Source organism: Pseudophryne corroboree, chromosome 3, assembly GCF_028390025.1.
Source record: "Pseudophryne corroboree isolate aPseCor3 chromosome 3, aPseCor3.hap2, whole genome shotgun sequence".
NCBI lineage: Eukaryota > Metazoa > Chordata > Amphibia > Anura > Myobatrachidae > Pseudophryne > Pseudophryne corroboree.
The window spans coordinates 21,080,450-21,100,374 of record NC_086446.1 but is presented as its reverse complement, the minus strand read 5'-3'; the positions used below and the strand labels follow the sequence as shown (position 1 = coordinate 21,100,374).

Genomic DNA, 19,925 nt, shown 5'->3' with positions numbered 1-19,925 from the left:
TTCCTCCGTGGCGGGAGAGCTGTTTGGCACTTGTAACACTAAACGGCCAAAGCTAGATGCTGATGCCGCGAACGTATCAAACTTGTAAAAGCGCACAAACGTGTGCACTGAAGACCAAGTAGCCGCACGGCAAAGCTGTGTCGTAGAAGCCCCACGACTCGCTGCCCATGACGTTCCCACAGAACGTGTGGAGTGAGCTGTTACTGATGTAGGTGGCTGTAACCTAGCATGAAGGTAAGCCTGACGTATGGTCAGTTTGATCCATCTGGATAAGGTCTGCTTAGAGGCTGGCCAACCCCTCTTAGCCGCATCATAGAAAACAAACAACGTATCCGTCTTACGAACCGTAGACGTTCGGGATACATAGACGCGTAATGCGCGAACCACATCCAACGTTTCAGCATTCTCTGTTAATACCGGAACTACTATTGGTTGATTCATGTGAAAAGACGACACTACCTTTGGTAGAAAAGCGGGATTCGTCCGAAAATTCCGCTCTGTCATCATGAAAAACTAAATACGGTGACTTGCACGACAAGGCACCCAGATCTGAAACACGCCTAGCCGAAGCTAAGGCTAAAAGAAAAATCGTTTTCCAAGTGAGAAATTTAATATCCACTTGTTGTAAGGGTTCAAAGTAATCGGACTGTAAGAAATCTAAAACCAGATTCAAGTCCCATGGTGCTGTAGGTGGAATGAAAGGAGGCTGTATCCTCATTACACCCTGTAGAAACGTATGTATTGACGGCAACGAGGCCAATTTCCTTTGAAAGTAAATTGACAACGCAGATACCTGCACCTTGAGTGTGGAAAGACGTAGTCCTCCATCTAACCCCATCTGTAAAAATAACAAAAGACGGGATAAATTAAAAGATGATGTCGGAAACTTCCGAGCTTCACACCAACCTATATAAGTACGCCAGATTCTGTAATAATGAGCTGCCGTAACCGGCTTCCTAGCTCGTACCATGGTTGGTATAACAGACTCAGGAATGCCCTCTCTTCTCAAGATGGCCTTTTCAACAGCCACCCCGTCAAACGCAGCCGCGCTAAATCGGGGTAAAGGAACGGACCCTGTTGTAACAGGTCCGGACGTAGTGGGAGTGGCCACGGATCGTCTGCGAGTAAACCGAGGAGATCCGAGAACCAAGCTCTCCGAGGCCAATGAGGCGCTATTAGTATGACTGTGACGGACCCTCTCTTGATCCGTTTTAGCAACAGCGGGAGCAGCGAAAACGGTGGAAACAGATACACGAGGCTGTACGGCCACGCGGCTGTGAGAGCATCCACCGCCACTGCCCTTGGATCTCTTGTTCTGGACACATATCGTGACACCTGATGATTGTGGCGGGATGCCATCAGATCCACCTGAGGGTAACCCCACCTCTGGATCAACATCTGAAACACTTCTGGATTTAATGCCCACTCTCCTGGATGAAAATCCCGACGACTGAGAAAATCTGCCTCCCAGTTGTCCACTCCCGGAATGAACACTGCCGACAATATCACCTGGTGATATTCGGCCCATCTGAGGATCCGAGCTACTTCCCGCATTGCCATGCGGCTTCTCGTTCCTCCTTGTTTGTTTATGTATGCGACTGCCGTCGCATTGTCTGACTGCACCTGAACAGTCTGAAAACGAAACATGTACACTGCTTGTCTTAGAGCATTGTAAATCGCCCTGAGTTCCAGAACATTTATGGATAGCGATCTTTCGTGATCTGCCCAGAGGCCCTGGAGCCGATAACTCTGAACTACAGCTCCCCAACCTCTGAGACTTGCGTCTGTTGACAGAATTATCCAATTCACGACGCCGAATCGTCTCCCTGCAGATAGATTGTGTATTTTTAACCACCAGAGAAGAGACACCCTGACTTGTGGCGACAATCTCACCCTGTGGTGCATGTGCAGATGTGATCCCGACCATTGCGCTAACACCTCCAGTTGAAACGGACGTGAGTGAAATCTTCCGAACTGAAGTGCTTCGAAAGCCGCCACCATTGTGCCTAAAAGGCGAATGCACAAATGTACTGAGACTGTGCGTGGCTTGAGCACTAATTGCACCAGATGACGAATGACCTGTACTTTCTGTTGTGGCAGGTAAACCTTTTGATTTACTGTATCGAGAATCATCCCTAGGAATTGAAGTCGTTGACACGGAATTAGATGTGATTTCTTTAAACTGACTATCCAACCGTGCTGAACTAGTACATTGTACGTTAGCAAAGCATGCTGGAGAAGCAATTGTTGAGACGGAGCCTTTATGAGTAGATCGTCCAAATACGGAACAATTATTACTCCTAGGGACCTGAGATGAGCTATCATCACGGACATTACCTTGGTGAATACCCGAGGCGCTGATGAGAGGCCAAACGGCAGAGCCTGAAACTGGTAATGGTCTCGCCTTATTGCAAACCTTAAGAAACTCTGGTGAGGTGGCCAAATCGGAATGTGTAAGTACGCATCTTTGAGATCCAGTGCAATCATGAATTCCTGTGGCTCTAACCCTGCTATTACTGACCTGAGAGATTCCATCTTGAATCTGTGGTAAGTGACGTAATGATTGAGACCTTTTAGGTTCAATATTGGCCTGACTGAGCCATCTGGTTTTGGTACCAGAAACAGACTGGAATAATAACCCTGCCCCTGTTCCTGCACGGGGACCGGAATTACAACTGCAGCATTCAGCAGAGACTGAATGGCAACCTGCAGAACTGCTTTCTTGTCGTCCGACACAGGCAGTCCTGTCGTGAAAAAATCTTCCTGTCGGAAGATAATCGAACTCTATTTTGTAACCCTCTAATACTAAATTGCGGATCCACCCATCTGTGGACGTCTGCAGCCACGCCCCCTGAAAGCTCTGAAGGCGTGCTCCCACAATTGGAGATCCGAGATGGGCTGGGAGCCCGTCATGCCACTGGTTTGTTAGTGGTCTTAGTGTCTTGACGACGTGCATTGGATTGTCGGGCACTACGTCCCCGACCTCTTCTACCAGGCGTGACTGCTCCTGTGCCCTGCCCACGAAAGGGCTGAGTTCTAAAGGATTTGAACGCCGGACCAGAATATTTCCGTTTAGGTATAGTTGTAGGCGATGGAAGAAACACAGACTTTCCTCCAGTAGCCTCAGAAATCCATTTGTCCAATTCAGGACCGAAAAGCTTCTCGCCATCATAAGGCAATGCCTCTATACCTTTTTTAACCTCCGTCTCCGCCTGCCAAGAACGCAGCCAAAGTGCTCGTCGTACTATGACTAGCGATGAGGACAGGCGAGAAGTAAGCTGACAGACGTCAGTAGAAGCTGTACATAGATATTCAGCAGCTTCCCAGATTTGATCCGCGAGAAGTATAAGATGGTCATCTTGCAGAGCCGACTTGAGCTCTTTTATCCATACCATTAATGCTTTAGTAACCCAAATGCCAACCAACCCAGGTCTCAGCAGCACTCCAGCTGCTGTATACATGGACCTTAGCATGGCCTCTATTTTACGATCTGCAGGGTCTTTAAGCGTAGTAGCAGTTGGTACTGGTATGGTTAACTTCCTTGTAAGTTTAGATACGGATGAATCCACCGATGGTGGGTTCTCCCATGTAGCTGTCATGGATTCTGAAAACGGGTAACTCAATTTAAATCTACGAGGTATAGAAAACCGTTTATCCGGATTCTTCTGTGTTTCCAGTAACATTTTATTAAGAGATTCCGAAATAGGGAAACACATCGGAGATCTCTGTCGTTTAGTAAAGACTACCTCATCATTCGTCAGAGGCTCCTCAGTTTCCGTAAACTCCAGCGACTGACGTACTGCTCTGATGAGATTATCAATACCTGGGCTGTCAAAATCGTCACTATCTGACTGTTGGTCTATTTCGCCCTCCTCATACTCATGTTCAGTGAGGTCTAGTATCCCAGAGACTGGAAAATTATTAGGAAAAGGAAACTTATCTTTTCCACTCAAGGTGGACCTCTGACCAGATTGAGACTCCCCTGGTAACTCAAATGGTCTCATTTTAAACTCAGATCTTGCCGCCTCTCTTTCTTCACGAGAGGCGGCCAGCTCTGATTGTAAACCAACTAATACATCTGCAAGTAAAGCCCATGGAGGGTCCAGAGATGCTGGCTTTACTTCTGGAGTGGAAATCGTATTTGTGGCTGTATTAACAACACATGCTGTACATGTGGTGGATCCATCAGGCAACACACTCTTACAGACATGACATGAAAAATGTTTCTTAGATTTTGCTGGTGTCTTACTCATTATAAAGACAGACAATACAAACTACACACAGACAGTCTGCACGACTCAGTAATAACACCAAAGTTCCTTGTATATATCAGGCAAGTGCAGTGCCTGCCAGCAATAAGAAAACTGACCCCCAAATTCCCCTAGTACCACTCTTAAGCCGAGATGTAATATAGGAATCCTGGAACAGACAGGAGAACATTAAACATGTTAAGTATCAAGTTTTTCTACAAAGCTTAACACTGCCAATACTGCTAATGTCTCCCCCCACCCCCACGACCTCCGTGTACAGCACCGGGTCGGGGCCTGTGGAACTTTGCATAGGGCCGTGTGAGCGGCCTGTACCTGTAGGCCCCGGCAGCGGGAACTCCTCGGCTGCTGCGGGCGGTCAACGGGAGCAGAGAGCGTACTGCATAGAGCCGTGGAGCGGCCTATGCACACGCGCTCCCGGCCCGCCACACACAGCATAGAGTGGAGTGGCCTCCTATGTAGCCAGGCAGCGGGGAACATATCGGCTGCTGCGGCGCAGGGAGCAGCGGTCTGCTAGGTAACTTAAGATGCTGGGAGCGGCGGAGAGTGAGAGCGCGCTGCATAGAGCCGTGAAGCGGCCTATGCACACGCGCTCCGGGCAGCGGTCGTTAGTAAGTGAAACATGCCCAATACAATCCCCAACAGTGGGGCGGCAGCATAAGATGACCGCCCCTACCCAACATACCTGGACCGTAACAAAAGTCTATGACGGGGCTTCTCATCCAAGCTCCGTCCAGCTTTTTTGCAGGCAGCCTGCAGGTGGAGTGAGGGAGCTCTTTACAGAGAGGTCCGACACTCACGGCTGTTCTCAGCCGCTTCCACTGTCCCTGACCCACGCCTGTTAGAAGGGGGGAAAGGACGTGGAAATCCTTGAAAGGAAAAAAAAAAAAAACTTAGAAAAAAATTCCAATACTTTGTGGACGAGCTCCACTATGCCTTCTAACTGTGTCGAGCACAGAAAAAACACTGAAGTGCTCGAGGATATGGAGGGGAGGAGTAGTCTCAAAAATTAATTTATTCAGTGCCTTCTTCCGGTGGAAGCCGTCCATATCCCAAGAGTACTCCAGTGACCCAAGAGTACTCCAGTGACCCCTAGTGGATGAAAAAGAAATTTTCTTAGTGGTACGGATAGTAAAAATGGGTGTGGTCACATTTCACGAGGGGGTGTGGTCACACAACACTAGGGGAGTGGCTACATGACAATTGGGGCATGGTCACATTATGCCACACACCGTAATGCCCCTTACACATTATGCCACACACTGTATTGCCTATTACACATTATGCCACTCACCGTAATGCCCATTTCACATTATGCCACACACCGTAATGCCCATTACACATTATGCCACACACCGTAATGCCTATTACACATTATGCCACACACCGTAATGCCCATTTCACATTATGCCACACACCGTAATGCCCATTACACATTATGCCACACACCGTAATGCCCCTTACACATTATGCCACACACTGTATTGCCCATTACACATTATGCCACACACCGTAATGCCTTACATATTATAACACACGCCGTTATGCCACTGACACCATTTTATGTCCCAGACTCAAAAATCCCCCTTATAAATGATGCCACCACCACCATATTTCTTAATTGTACTCCGTACCACCCTGTTTTCAGCACTGGGGACACCACACACCCCCAACCTTCATCTTACCCTTTCTTTGTTGCTCTTTTACTCCCTTTTCTTCTCTTCTTTACCTCGAATCTCTTACCTTTTTTCTTTTTTTTAATGTACGCATGCATTTTATGTTGTACTGGTTGACACCGATGTGCGCATTTGAGCTTCTTGACGTACCTTACTCTGTTGAGATTATATTGGAGTGTTTTGTATAGCTCTACTCTCTGTATGACAAACACACGTCTTGTTTCGTATTAATCTATACTGCTGTCCCATACGTTATCATTCCTCACACATATATATATATATATATATGTGATACATTATTCCGCTATACAGATTCCTGACACGCTCCATATCTCTCCCCTGGTACCCAGCCCATACGTTATAATTCCTCACACATATATATGTGACACGTTATTCCGCCGTATCTCTCCCCGGTACACAGCCCATACGTTCTCATTCCTCACACATATATATGTGACACGTTATTCCGCTATACAGATTCCTGACGCGCCCCATCTCTCTCCCCTGGTACACAGCCCATACGTTCTCATTCCTCACACATATATATGTGACACGTTATTCCGCTATACAGATTCCTGATACGCCCCATCTCTCTCCCCTGGTACACAGCCAATACGTTCTCATTCCTCACACATATATGTGACACGTTACATACACATTCTCATTTTTTGGGCTCTATACACCACCACAATGGATTTGAAATAAAACAAACAAGACGTGCTTTAACTGCAGACTTTCCGCTTTAATTTGAGGTTATTTACATCCAAATCAGGTAAACGGTGTAGGAATTACAATGGTTTCTATATGTGCCTCCCACTTTTTAAGAGACCAAAAGTAATGGGGACAATCAACTCAAAAGCTATTTCATGGCCAGGCGTGGGCTATTCCCTCATTATTTCATCATCAATTAAGCAGGTAAAAGGTCTGGAGTAGATTCCAGGTATGACATTTGCATGTGGAATCTGTTGCTGTCGACTCAATATCAGATCCAAACAGCTGCCACTATCAGTGAAGCAACCATCATTAGGCTGAAAAATCAAAACAAACCCATCAGAGAGATAGCAAAAACATTAGGTGTGACCAAATCAACTGTTTGGAACATTCTTAAAAAGAAAACTCACCAGAGAGCTCAGCAACACCAAAAGACCCGGAAGCCCATTTAAAACAACTATGGTGGATGACAGAAGAATTATTTCCCTGGTGAAGAAAAACCCCTTAACAACAGTTGCCCAGATCAAGAACACTCTCCAGGAGGTAGGTGTATATGTGTCAAAGTCAACAATCAAGAGAAGAATTCACAAGAGTGAATATAGAGGGTTCACAACAAGATGTAAACCATTGGTGAGCCACAAAAACAGGAAGACCAGATTAGAGTTTGCCAAACAACATCTAAAAAAAAAAAAAAAAGAATTTACTCACTGGTAATTCTATTTCTCGTAGTCCGTAGTGGATGCTGGGGACTCCGTAAGGACCATGGGGAATAGACGGGCTCCGCAGGAGACTGGGCACTCTAAGAAAGATTTAGGACTACCTGGTGTGCACTGGCTCCTCCCCCTATGACCCTCCTCCAAGCCTCAGTTAGGACACTGTGCCCGGAAGAGCTGACACAATAAGGAAGGATTTTGAATCCCGGGTAAGACTCATACCAGCCACACCAATCACACCATATAACTCGTGATAGGAACCCCGGTTAACAGTATGATAACAATGGAGCCTCTGAACAGATGGCTCACAATAACAACCCGATTTGTGTAACAATAACTATTTACAAGTATTGCAGACAATCCGCACTTGGGATGGGCGCCCAGCATCCACTACGGACTACGAGAAATAGAATTACTGGTGAGTAAATTCTTATTTTCTCTGACGTCCTAGTGGATGCTGGGGACTCCGTAAGGACCATGGGGATTATACCAAAGCTCCCAAACGGGCGGAAGAGTGCGGATGACTCTGCAGCACCGAATGAGAGAACTGCAGGTCCTCCTCAGCCAGGGTATCAAATTTATAGAATTTTGCAAACGTGTTTGCCCCTGACCAAGTAGCAGCTCGGCAAAGTTGTAAAGCCGAGAGCCTCGGGCAGCCGCCCAAGATGAGCCCACCTTCCTTGTGGAATGGGCTTTTACAGATTTAGGCTGCGGTAGTCCCACCGCAGAATGCGCCAGCTGAATAGTGCTACAAATCCAGCGTGCGATAGTCTGCTTAGAAGCAGGTGCACCCAGCTTGTTGGGTGCATATAGAATAAACAGTGAGTCAGTTTTCCTGACTCCAGCCGTCCTGGAAACATTAAGTTTCAGTGCCCTGACTACGTCCAGAAACTTGGAATCCTCCAAGTCCCTAGTAGCCGCAGGCACCACAATAGGTTCGTTCAAGTGAAAAGCTGATACCACCTTCGGGAGAAACTGAGGACGAGTCCTCAACTCTGCCCTATCCATATGGAAAATCAGATAGGGGCTTTTACAGGACAAAGCCGCCAATTCTGACACACGTCTGGCCGAAGCCAGAGCCAACAACATAACCACTTTCCACGTGAGATATTTTAAATCCACAGTCTTAAGTGGCTCAAACCAATGTGATTTTAGAAACTCCAAAACCACATTGAGATCCCAAGGTGCCACTGGGGGCACAAAAGGAGGCTGAATATGCAGAACTCCCTTGACAAAAGTCTTAACTTCAGGCAGTGAAGAAAATCGACAGGGCCGAGATCTGGACTTTAATGGACCCCAATTTGAGGCCAAAAGTCACACCTGCTTGCAGGAAATGTAGGAATCGACCCAGTTGAAATTCCTCCGTTGGGGCCTTCTTGGCCTCACACCAAGCAACATATTTCCGCCAAATGCGGTGATAATGTTTTGCGGTGACATCCTTCCTGGCCTTGATCAGGGTAGGGATGACTTCCTCTGGAATGCCTTTTTCCTTTAGGATCCGGTGTTCAACCGCCATGCCGTCAAACGCAGCCGCGGTAAGTCTTGGAACAGGCAGGGCCCCTGCTGCAGCAGGTCTTGCCTGAGCGGCAGAGGCCAAGGGTCCTCTGCAAGCATCTCTTGAAGTACCGGGTACCAAGCTCTTTTTGGCCAATCCGGAGCCACGAGAATAGTTCTCACTCCTCGCCTTCTTATTATTCTCAGTACCTTGGGTATGAGAGGCAGAGGAGGAAACACATAAACCGACTGGTACACCCACGGTGTCACTAGAGCGTCCACAGCGATCACCTGAGGGTCCCGTGACCTGGCGCAAAACCTTTTTAGCTTTTTGTTGAGGCGGGACGCCATCACGTCCACCTGTGGTTTTTCCCAATGGTTTACCAGCATTCGGAAAACTTCTGGATGAAGTCCCCATTCTCCCGGGTGGAGGTCGTGCCTGCTGAGGAAGTCTGCTTCCCAGTTGTCCACTCCCGGAATGAATACTGCTGTCAGTGCTAACACATGATTCTCTGCCCATCGGAGAATCCTTGTGGCTTCTGCCATTGCCCTCCTGCTTCTTGTGCCGCCCTGTCTGTTTACATGGGCCGTGATGTTGTCTGACTGGATCAGCACCGGCCGGTTCTGAAGCAGGGGTCTTGCTTGGCTTAGGGCATTGTAAATGGCCCTTAGCTCCAGAATATTTATCTGAAGCGAAATCTCCTGATTTGACCACAGTCCTTGGAAATTTCTTACCTGTGTGACTGCCCCCCAGCCCCGAAGGCTGGCATCCGTGGTCACCAGGACCCAGTCCTGTATTCCGAATCTGCGGCCCTCTAGTAGATGAGCCCTCTGCAGCCACCACAGCAGCGACACCCTGGTTCTTGCTGACAGGGTTATCCGCTGTTGCATCTGGAGATGGGACCCGGACCATTTGTCCAACAGGTTCCACTGGAAAGTCCTTGCGTGGAACCTTCCGAATGGAATTGCCTCGTACGAAGCTACCATTTTTCCCAGGACTCGTGTGCATTGATGTACCGACACCTGTCCCGGTTTTAGGATGTCTCTGACTAGAGATGACAACTCCTCGGCTTTTTCCACTGGAAGAAACACTCTTTTCTGGTCTGTGTCCAGAATCATTCCCAGGAACAGAAGACGTGTCGTCGGGACCAGCTGTGACTTTGGAATATTGAGAATCCAGCCGTGCTGTTGTAGCACTTCCCGAGAAAGTGCTACCCCCACTACCAACTGTTCCTTGGACCTCGCCTTTATCAGGAGATCGTCCAAGCACGGGATAATTGAAACTCCTTTCTTGCGAAGGAGTATCATCATTTCTGCCATTACCTTGGTAAAGACCCTCAGTGCCGTGGACAACCCAAACGGCAGCGTCTGGAACTGATAGTGACAGTCCTGTACCACCATGTAATCCCCCTCGTCCAGGCTCGCAATAACCGCCCTGAGCGATTCCATCTTGAACTTGAACCTTTTGATATAAGTGTTCAAGGATTTTAAATTTAAGATGGGTCTCACCGAACCGTCCGGTTTCGGTACCACAAACACTGTAGAATAGTAACCCTTTCCTTGTTGGAGGAGGGGTACCTTGACAATCACTACAGTTTTTGAATAGCCACCAACACTGCCTCCCTGGCAGAGGGAGTTGCCGGTAAGGCAGATTTTAGGAAACGGCGGGGGGGGGGGGGGGGGGGGGGAGACGTCTCGAATTCCAGCCTGTACCCCTGAAGTACTACTTGAAGGACCCAGGGATCCACCTGTGAGAGAGCCCACTGTGCGCTGAAATTTCTGAGACGGGCCCCCACCGTACCCGGGTCCGCCTGAGCAGCCCCAGCGTCATGCTGTGGACTTACCGGACGCAGGGGAGGACTTCTGCTCTTGGGAACTAGCTGTGTGTTGCAGCTTTTTTCCTCTACCTTTGCCTCTCGGCAGAAAGGATGAGCCTCTAGCCCTCTTGCTTTTCTGGGGCCGAAAGGACTGTACCTGATAATACGGTGCTTTCTTTTGCTGTGGAGCAGCCTGTGGCAAAAAGGTCGATTTCCCAGCAGTAGCTTTGGACACGAGGTCCGAAAGACCATCCCCAAACAGTTCCACCCCCTTATAGGGCAAAACCTCCATGTGCCGCTTTGAGTCGGCATCGCCAGACCATTGCCGAGTCCATAACCGCCTTCTGGCGGCAATGGACATAGCGCTTATTCTTGATGCCAGCCGGCAAATTTCCCTCTGTGCATCACGCATGTATAAGACTGCATCTTTTATATGCTCAATCGTCAGCAAAATATTGTCCCTATCCATGGTATCAATATTATCCGACAGGGAATCTGACCACGCAGCAGCAGCACTGCACATCCAAGCTGATGCAATCGCTGGTCGCAATATAATGCCCGTGTGTGTGTAAATAGCTTTTAGGGTAGCTTCCTGCTTCCTATCAGCAGGTTCCTTCAGGGTGGACGTATCCGGAGACGGTAGTGCCACCTTCTTTGATAAGCGTGTCAGCGCCTTATCTACCCTAGGGGGTGTTTCCCAACGTGACCTATCCTCTAGCGGGAAAGGGTACGCTGCCAATAACCGTTTTGAAATTATCAATTTCTTATCGGGGGAAGTCCACGCTTCCTCACACACCTCATTTAATTCTTCAGATGCAGGAAAAACTACAGGTAGTTTTTTCTCACCAAACATAATACCCTTTTTTGTGGTACCTGGGATATTATCAGAACTGTGTAAAACATTTTTCATTGCCTCAATCATGTAACGGGTGGACCTATTGGAGGGTACACTAGTCTCATCATCGTCGACACTGGAGTCGGTATCCGTGTCGACGTCTGTATATGTCACCTGAGGTAGCGGGCGTTTTAAAGCCCCTGATGACATTTGAGACGCTGGAACAGGCACAAGATGTGTAGTCGGCTGTCCTATGTCGTCAAACCTTTTGTGTAAGGAGTTGACACTTTCACGCAATTCCTTCCATAAGTCCAACGACACAGGTGTTGACCCCGCAGGGGGTGACATCACATTCACAGGCATTTGCTCCGCCTCCACATCATTTTCCTCCTCATACATGTTGACACAGCAGTACCGACACCCAGCAGACACACAGGGAATGCTCTTACAGAGGACAGGACCCCACAAAGCCCTTTGGGGAGACAGAGGGAGAGTATGCCAGCACACACCAGAGCGCTATATATCACAGGGATATCACCTATAAAACGTGTTTTCCCCTTATAGCTGCATAATATAGTTATACTGCGCCTAATTTGTGCCCCCCCCTCTCTTTTTTACCCTTTTCTGTAGTGCAGGACTGCAAGGGAGAGCCAGGGAGCTCCCTTCCAGCGGAGCTGTGAGGGAAAAATGGCGCCAGTGTGCTGAGGGAGATGGCTCCGCCCCTTTTTTGGCGGGCTTTCTCCCGCTATTTTAATAATTCTGGCAGGGGTTAATAAACACCTATATAGCCCCTGGGGCTATATATGGTGCCAGTTTGCCAGCCAAGGTGTTAGTATTGTTGCTCAGGGCGCGCGCCCCCCCCCCCCCCCCCCCCCAGCGCCCTGCACCCATCAGTGACCGCAGTGTGTGGTGTGCATGAGGAGCAATGGCGCACAGCTGCAGTGCTGTGCGCTACCTTGAAGAAGACAGAAGTCTTCCGTCGCCGATTTTCCGGACCACCTTCTTGCTTCTGGCTCTGTAAGGGGGACGGCGGCGCGGCTCCGGGGACGGACGACGAGGTCGGGTCCTGTGTTCGATCCCTCTGGAGCTAATGGCCTAAGAAGCCCAAGCTACCACCACTTAGGTAGGTTTGCTTCTTCTCCCCTTAGTCCCTCGATGCAGTGAGCCTGTTGCCAGCAGGTCTCACTGAAAATAAAAAACCTAACAAACACTTTCTTCCTAGGAGCTCAGGAGAGCCCTTAGTGTGCATCCAGCTCGGCCGGGCACAGAAATCAAACTGAGGCTTGGAGGAGGGTCATAGGGGGAGGAGCCAGTGCACACCAGGTAGTCCTAAATCTTTCTTAGAGTGCCCAGTCTCCTGCGGAGCCCGTCTATTCCCCATGGTCCTTACGGAGTCCCCAGCATCCACTAGGACGTCAGAGAAAAGCCTTTACAGTTCTGGAACAACATCCTATGGACAGATGAGACAAAGATCAACTTGTACCAGAGTGATGGGAAGATAAGAGTATGGAGAAGGAGAGGAACTGCTCATGGTCCAAAACATACCACCTCATCAGTGAAGCATGGTGGTGGTAGTGTCATGGCGTGGGCATGTATGGCTGCCAATGGAACTGGTTCTCTTGTATTTATTGATAATGTGACTGCTGACAAAAGCAGGATGAATTCTGAAGTGTTTCGGGCAATATTATCTGCTCATATTCAGTCAAATGCTTCAGAACTCATTGGACGGTGCTTCACAGATGGACAATGACCCGAAGCATACTGCGAAAGCAACCAAAGAGTTTTTTAAGGCAAATAAGTGGAATGTTATGCAATGGCCAAGTCAATCACCAGACCTGACTCCGATCGAGCATGCATTTCATTTGATGAAGACAAAACTGAAGGGAAAATGCCCCAAGAACAAGCATGAACTGAAGACATTTGCAGCAGAGGCCTGGCAGAGCATCACCAGGGATGAAACCCAGCGTCTGGTGATGTCTATGCGTTCCAGACTTCAGGCTGTAATTGACTGCAAAGGATTTGTAACAAAGTATTAAAAAGTGAAAGTTTGATTTAGGATTGTTTAGTTTCTCCCATTACTTTTGGTCCCTTAAAAAGTGGGAGGCACATATAGAAACCGTTGTAATTCCTACACCGTTCACCTGATTTGGATGTATATACCCTAAAATTAAAGCGGAAAGTCTGCAGTAAAAGCACATCTTGTTTGTTTCATTTCAGATCCATTGTGGTGGTGTATAGAGCCCAAAATAAACGTTATGGTAAGAACTTACCGTTGATAACGTGATTTCTCTTATGTCCACAGGTATCCACAGGATAATATTGGGATATTGTCGAGCGACAGCGAAAATGGCACCAACACGGTCACAAGCTTTCTGGCCTCCCAGGATGCATTGGGGCCTCCACTATATAGTCCCGCCCCCTGACTCAGTCAGATCAGTTCTTTCCACAGCGATTATAGGCAGGAACATTAGGTAGAGACCTGTACAGGCGATAAGAACACACATGCACACCCTTCCATACAAGAAGGAAGAGGTTTTTAGTGTTTGTCTAGATCCTCAAATCAGATGCGTCCGGGTGGGATCCCTGTGGATACCTGTGGACATAAGAGAAATCACGTTATCAACGGTAAGTTCTTACCATAACGTTTATTTCTCTGGCTGGGTCCACAGGATTATCCACAGGATAACATTGGGATTCCCAAAGCCATTTTAGTGGTGGGGACGCTCCTGATTGCACAGGAGGACCTTTCGCCCGAAGTCTGCGTCATGAGAGGCAAAAGTATCCAAGGCATAATGTCTGATGAATGTGTTTATGGAAGACCATGTGGCTGCCTTACATATCTGTTTTGCTGATGCACCCTGTTGTGCGGCCCAAGAAGGACCTACCTTACGTGTAGAGTGTGCAGAGACATTAGCCGGAATAGGGAGATCTGCATGAGAATAAGCTTCAGATATTACCATTCGGAGCCATCTCGCCAGCGTCTGTTTACTAGCAGGCCAACCTCTCCTATGGAATCCGTAGAGGATGAAGAGGGAATCTGTTTTCCTGATGGCACTAGTACGATCTATGTAGATTTTTAAAGACCGGACCACGTCCAGTGACGCTTCTCCCGCAGATAGTCCCGATACCTGAAAAGCTGGGACTACAATCTCTTCATTGAGGTGAAACTTTGACACCACCTTTGGAAGATAACTAGATCTCGTTCTGAGAACTGCTCTGTCTGGAAAAAAACTTAGGAAAGGAGACTTACATGATAATGCTCCTAAATCTGACACTCTTCTGGCTGACACCATTGCCAGTAAAAAAAGAACTTTAACCGTTAACCACTTAAGATCTGCTCTCTCAAGTGGTTCAAACAAAAGACCCTGGAGAAATTTAAGAACTAAATTCAAATCCCAGGGAGCTGCAGGAGGAACAAATGGAGGTTGAATATGTACTACTCCTTGGAAAAAAGTACGTACATCCTGTAGGTCAGCAATCTTCTGCTGAAACCATACAGTCAACGCTGAGACTTGCACCCTCAAGGAAGCAACCTTCAACCCCTTATCCAATCCTGCCTGCAGAAAATCCAAAATTTTAGCTACTTTAAAGGCTCTTGGATTGTAATTTTTTCCAGAACACCAATGAATATAGGCTTGCCATATTCTATGATATACACGGGCCGAAGAAGGCTTTCTTGCTCTAAGCATGGTTTGGATTACTTGCTTTGAAAATCCTTTAGCCTCTAAGATAGAGGTTTCAACAGCCATGCCGTCAAAGACAGGCGATCCAGATGACTGTGACAACAAGGACCCTGCATTAACAGATCTGGACGTTGAGGGAGCAGTATCGGTGCTTCCACAGACATTCTCCACAGATCTGTGTACCAATGCCTTCTTGGCCAAGCTGGAGCTATTAGAATGATTGCTCCTTTTGCCTGTTTTATCTTTCTCACTACTCTGGGTAACAGAGATATTGGAGGGAACAGATATGCCAGCTGAAACCTCCATTCTACTGACAGTGCGTCTACCAGGACTGCTCCTGGGTCCCTTGTTCTTGATCCGTACCTCGGAACTTTGTTGTTTAGACGAGACGCCATAAGGTCTATCTCCGGTAGACCCCATCTGTTCACCAGTGTCTGAAACACTTCTGGGTGTAGTGCCCATTCGGTTTCCTGAATGGTGTGCCGACTGAGAAAATCCGCTTCCCAATTTAGTACACCCGGGACAAATACTGCTGACAATGCTGGGAGATGGAGTTCTGCCCACTTTAGAATGGGAGTTACTTCCTCCATCAGACTCTTGCTGTGAGTCCCTCCTTGATGATTTAGGTATGCTACTGCCGTCGCATTGCCTGAGCGGATCTGGACTGGTCTTCCTTGTAGATTTTCCTTTGCCTGAACTAGGGCCAAGTAAATGGCTCTTATTTCTAACAGATTTATCGGCAGGCGACTTTCCCTTGCGGTCCATTTTCCCTGGAACCATAGGCTTCCGAGTACCGCCCCCCAACCTTGCAGGCTGGCATCTGTCGTCAGGACTTGCCACTCTTTTATCCAAAAGGATCTCCCCTCGTTTAAATAGTCTGTCTGTAGCCACCATGCTAGAGACCTTTTTACATTTACTGGAATCTTTATCATCTGCTTCTTTATTGTTTGATGATTTCCGTTCCATTTTGTCAAAATGAGATGCTGCAATGGTCTGGAATGGAATTGCGCATATTCCACCATGTCGAACGTCGATGCCATCAGACCCAACAGTTGCATTGCTGCATGGACTGACATTGTCTGGGCTTGCAACGCTTCCTGAGCCATGACCTGCACCTTGACTATTTTCTTCTCTGGTAAGAGAACTCTCTGTAGGTCTGAATCCAATATGGCTCCCAAATGAACCATCCGCTGTGATGGATTCAGGGACGACTTCTCCCAATTTATGAGCCACCCGTGTCTCTGTAAACAAACTATCGTCTGTTGGAGATGGCTCAACAGTAAATCTTGCGACTGTGCTAAGATTAATAGGTCGTCTAGGTATGGGAATATCCTTATCCCTTGTTTGCGCAGACAAGCTGCCATAACCACCATGATCTTGGTAAACACCCTGGGTGCTGTAGCTAGCCCGAAGGGCAGAGCTTGGAACTGGAAGTGTTCCTTGAGTATGGCAAACCTGAGGTAACACTGATGTGATAGTGCTATAGGCACATGTAGGTAAGCATCCCGCACATCCAGAGATACCATATAGTCTCTCGGTTTCATATTTAGAATTGGTCGATATGACCCATTTGGTTTCTGGATTAGAAACAGATTGGAGTAATACCCCTGTCCCTTTTGTGATGGAGGTACTGGGACAATCACACCTGACTGCAGTAATTTTTGGACTGCTTCTTGCAGGGCATTGGCCTTCGACTCTATATGAGACGGGCTGGTGCAAAAAAATCTTTGAGGAGGCTGCCTCCTGAATGGGAACCCATACCCCTGAGATACTACCTTCTGCACCCAGGCATCTGTTGTTGACTGTTGCCATGTGTGTGCAAATTGCAGGAGTCGGCCCCCAACCCTGGAATCCTCCAGGCGGAGGCCAGTCTCTTCAGGCTGAGGGCTTCTGTTCAGGTTTGGAAGCTGGCTTTTTGCTAGCCCACTGCTTCCTACCCCTGGATTTAAACTGGGGTTGTTTAGGCTCCTCTTTACCTTTCGCTTTGCTTTGCCAGCAAAATGAGCGAAATTTTAAACCCTTGGACTTAGGGTTGTAGGTAGCCGGAAATCTGACCTTCTTCGATTCAGCCTCTGACTCTAGGATATCCGATAAAGGTTTTCCAAATAATATATTACCCACGAAAGGCAATGCTTCCAATTCCTTCTTGGACTCCGCATCTGCCTTCCAGGTCCGTAGCCAGACTGCTCTGCGAGCGACTACTGCCAGGGCTAAAGCTTTAGAAGCAACAGTGCCTACATCAATGGCTGCTTCTTCTAAATACTGGGCAGATTGTCTTAAACGATCCTCTTGCTCCCTAGTAGGAGAGGGGATGTAATTCTCTAGTTCCTCTATCCATTCGCCCATTGCCTTTGCTACCCAGGCCGAAGCCATAGCAGGTCTTACCACTGCACCCACAAGAGAAAAAATATTTTTCAATAGGCTCTCTACCCTCCTGTCTGTGACATCATTCAAAGAGGTAGATGACAGTGGCAAAGCAGATTTGTGCACGAGTCGCAGAACAAGCGCATCTACTTTTGGAGGAACTTCTCTCTTCGAACAATCTCCAGCAGGAAATGGATAATAAGAATCCCATCTCCTAGGAATCTTTTACTTTTTACCGGGCGCTGCCCAAGACTCATCCATCATTTCCGTCAACTCCTCTGATGCTGGAAATTCAGCTTTCACTGACTTTGTTCGTTTGAATACAGGTGCTTTTGCTTTTAACGCCATCTTAGCTGGTTCTTCCAGAGAAAGCACAGCCTTTACTGCATTAATGAGTTCAGCTACATCATCTGAACTAAAGCTCTGCGACTGATCATCATACGGAGTTGAATCTATTGTTTCCGCATCATCATCCGATGTATCCTCTTGTGTAGTTTGCCATACCGACGTATCTGTCTTAGTCTTACCTACCCCTTGGTTGCTTGTAGAGGCTACTGGAACCAAACCATGGGAAGGGAGCTGCATGTATGGGTTCATAGTGTAACCTAACCCCTGAGGTGGTGCTACTGGAGCTAACCTGTCCGCTATTGAAGACAGAGTCTTTGCGAACATATTCCATGGTGGCTCTACTGGAGGTTGAACTAACTCCTGTTTTTTACTTCGCTGAAAAGCGAAACAGTTTGCACACAAACCCTCATAAGTGACCAATTGAATCATATCAATTACCCCTGACTTACAAGATAAGCATGTTAGGGCTGTAGGAGTGCTTGACAAATTCTCCTCATCACTTTTGCCGCTCACAGACATTTTTTCTGATATTGACTACACAATTTTGTGACTGAACCACACCCTATAATCAGTATATAGAGGTGAAATCAATCTGACCACAGTGCACCTGATTTGAGGGTCAGAACAGGACTGACATTACACAGAAAAGTCAGCACACATACTAGCAGTCAGTCACATGTTAAAGCATTAGACATTGTCATATGAGAATACAACCTCCATAATAACTTATACATAAGTAGGAAAATTGTACTTCTGTTTAACTGGTTCTTTTTCAACATAACATGCAGAAAACACAGTAATATACAGGTCTCATATGCAATAGGTACTAAAAATTAACAGTGCACACTAAGAAGTAGAAGGAATTTTTAGTACTGTATACCCTGCCTCCAGGGAGCGGGATACAGGGAGACTCACCACACTTCCATATCCAAGCAAAGACGCTCGAAAGACGCTGAGTGGATTCAGACGCTACTGGTGTACACTGCCGCTCTTGGTAACTGATAACGGACACGGACGCTCACCAACGGACACAGACGCTGAGCGACTCCACGTGCATGCAGACACTAAAGGCCTGCGACTCGGTCTGGGCGGGTTTATATCCAGTGTACACAACCGCAGCGTCTAAGCTGCGACCGAGTACCCTCGTGGTAGCGTCTGAGCCGGAAGTGAGGTCATTCAGTTCATGAAACGAGAGACCCGCGGGAACTGCCCATGAACTCGGAGGAGGGACGGCCAGGAGAGCGTCTGAAACCCCCTGTTGACTTAAACTCCCAGGATCGCGGCCTCACCTAGTCCTGGCGCCTATGATCCCCGGAGCGTAGCGCTGTCACACTCGAGATGTTCGGCGCATCAACACACTGTTTGTAGTCTCCACCAAATCAGCGTAGCTGTGTCCTGACCCCTCTAGTAAGAGGAAGTCCATATACTCACTGTCTCCCCATGCTTCGGCCACAGCCTGGTAACGTCTGCTGGACCTGCTAGAAATCCGACACAGACGCCCGTCGAGACAGCACTGTACCGCGAAGGTAAGCGTTGTTGCGACCCGGTGGAGAGTTGTTGGAGCGACTCTTTCTAATACACGTTTAAGACGCTGTTAAGAGAAGTCGCTCAAACCAATACAGTAAGTCTATAAAAATAAAGTAATGAAAACTTGAGGCTGCTTTCACAGCAGCCCTGTGACCATGCGGCTTCCTGCCGCACCAAGCAAAAAACTGATCTGACTGAGTCAGGGGGCGGGACTATATAGTGGAGGCCCCAATGCATCCTGGGAGGCCAGAAAGCTTGTGACCGTGTTGGTGCCATTTTCGCTGTCGCTCGACAATATCCCAATGTTATCCTGTGGAAAATCCTGTGGACCCAGCCAGAGAAATATGAGCATTGTGTCAATGTCCGAATATTTATGGACCTGACTGTATATATGTGATTCCGTTATACAGATTCCTGTAAAGCCCCATACCTCTTCCCTGGTACACACAGCCCATATGTCATCATTCCTCACACATATATATGTGATAC

General features: G+C 47.8%; 1 protein-coding gene across 1 annotated transcript in view; it reads right to left on the bottom strand.

Annotated features, from left to right (window-relative positions):
• Positions 1–19,925, bottom strand: part of LOC135054549 (zinc finger protein 502-like) — a 187,598-nt gene that overhangs the window by 148,053 nt on the left and 19,620 nt on the right. The window lies entirely within an intron of this gene.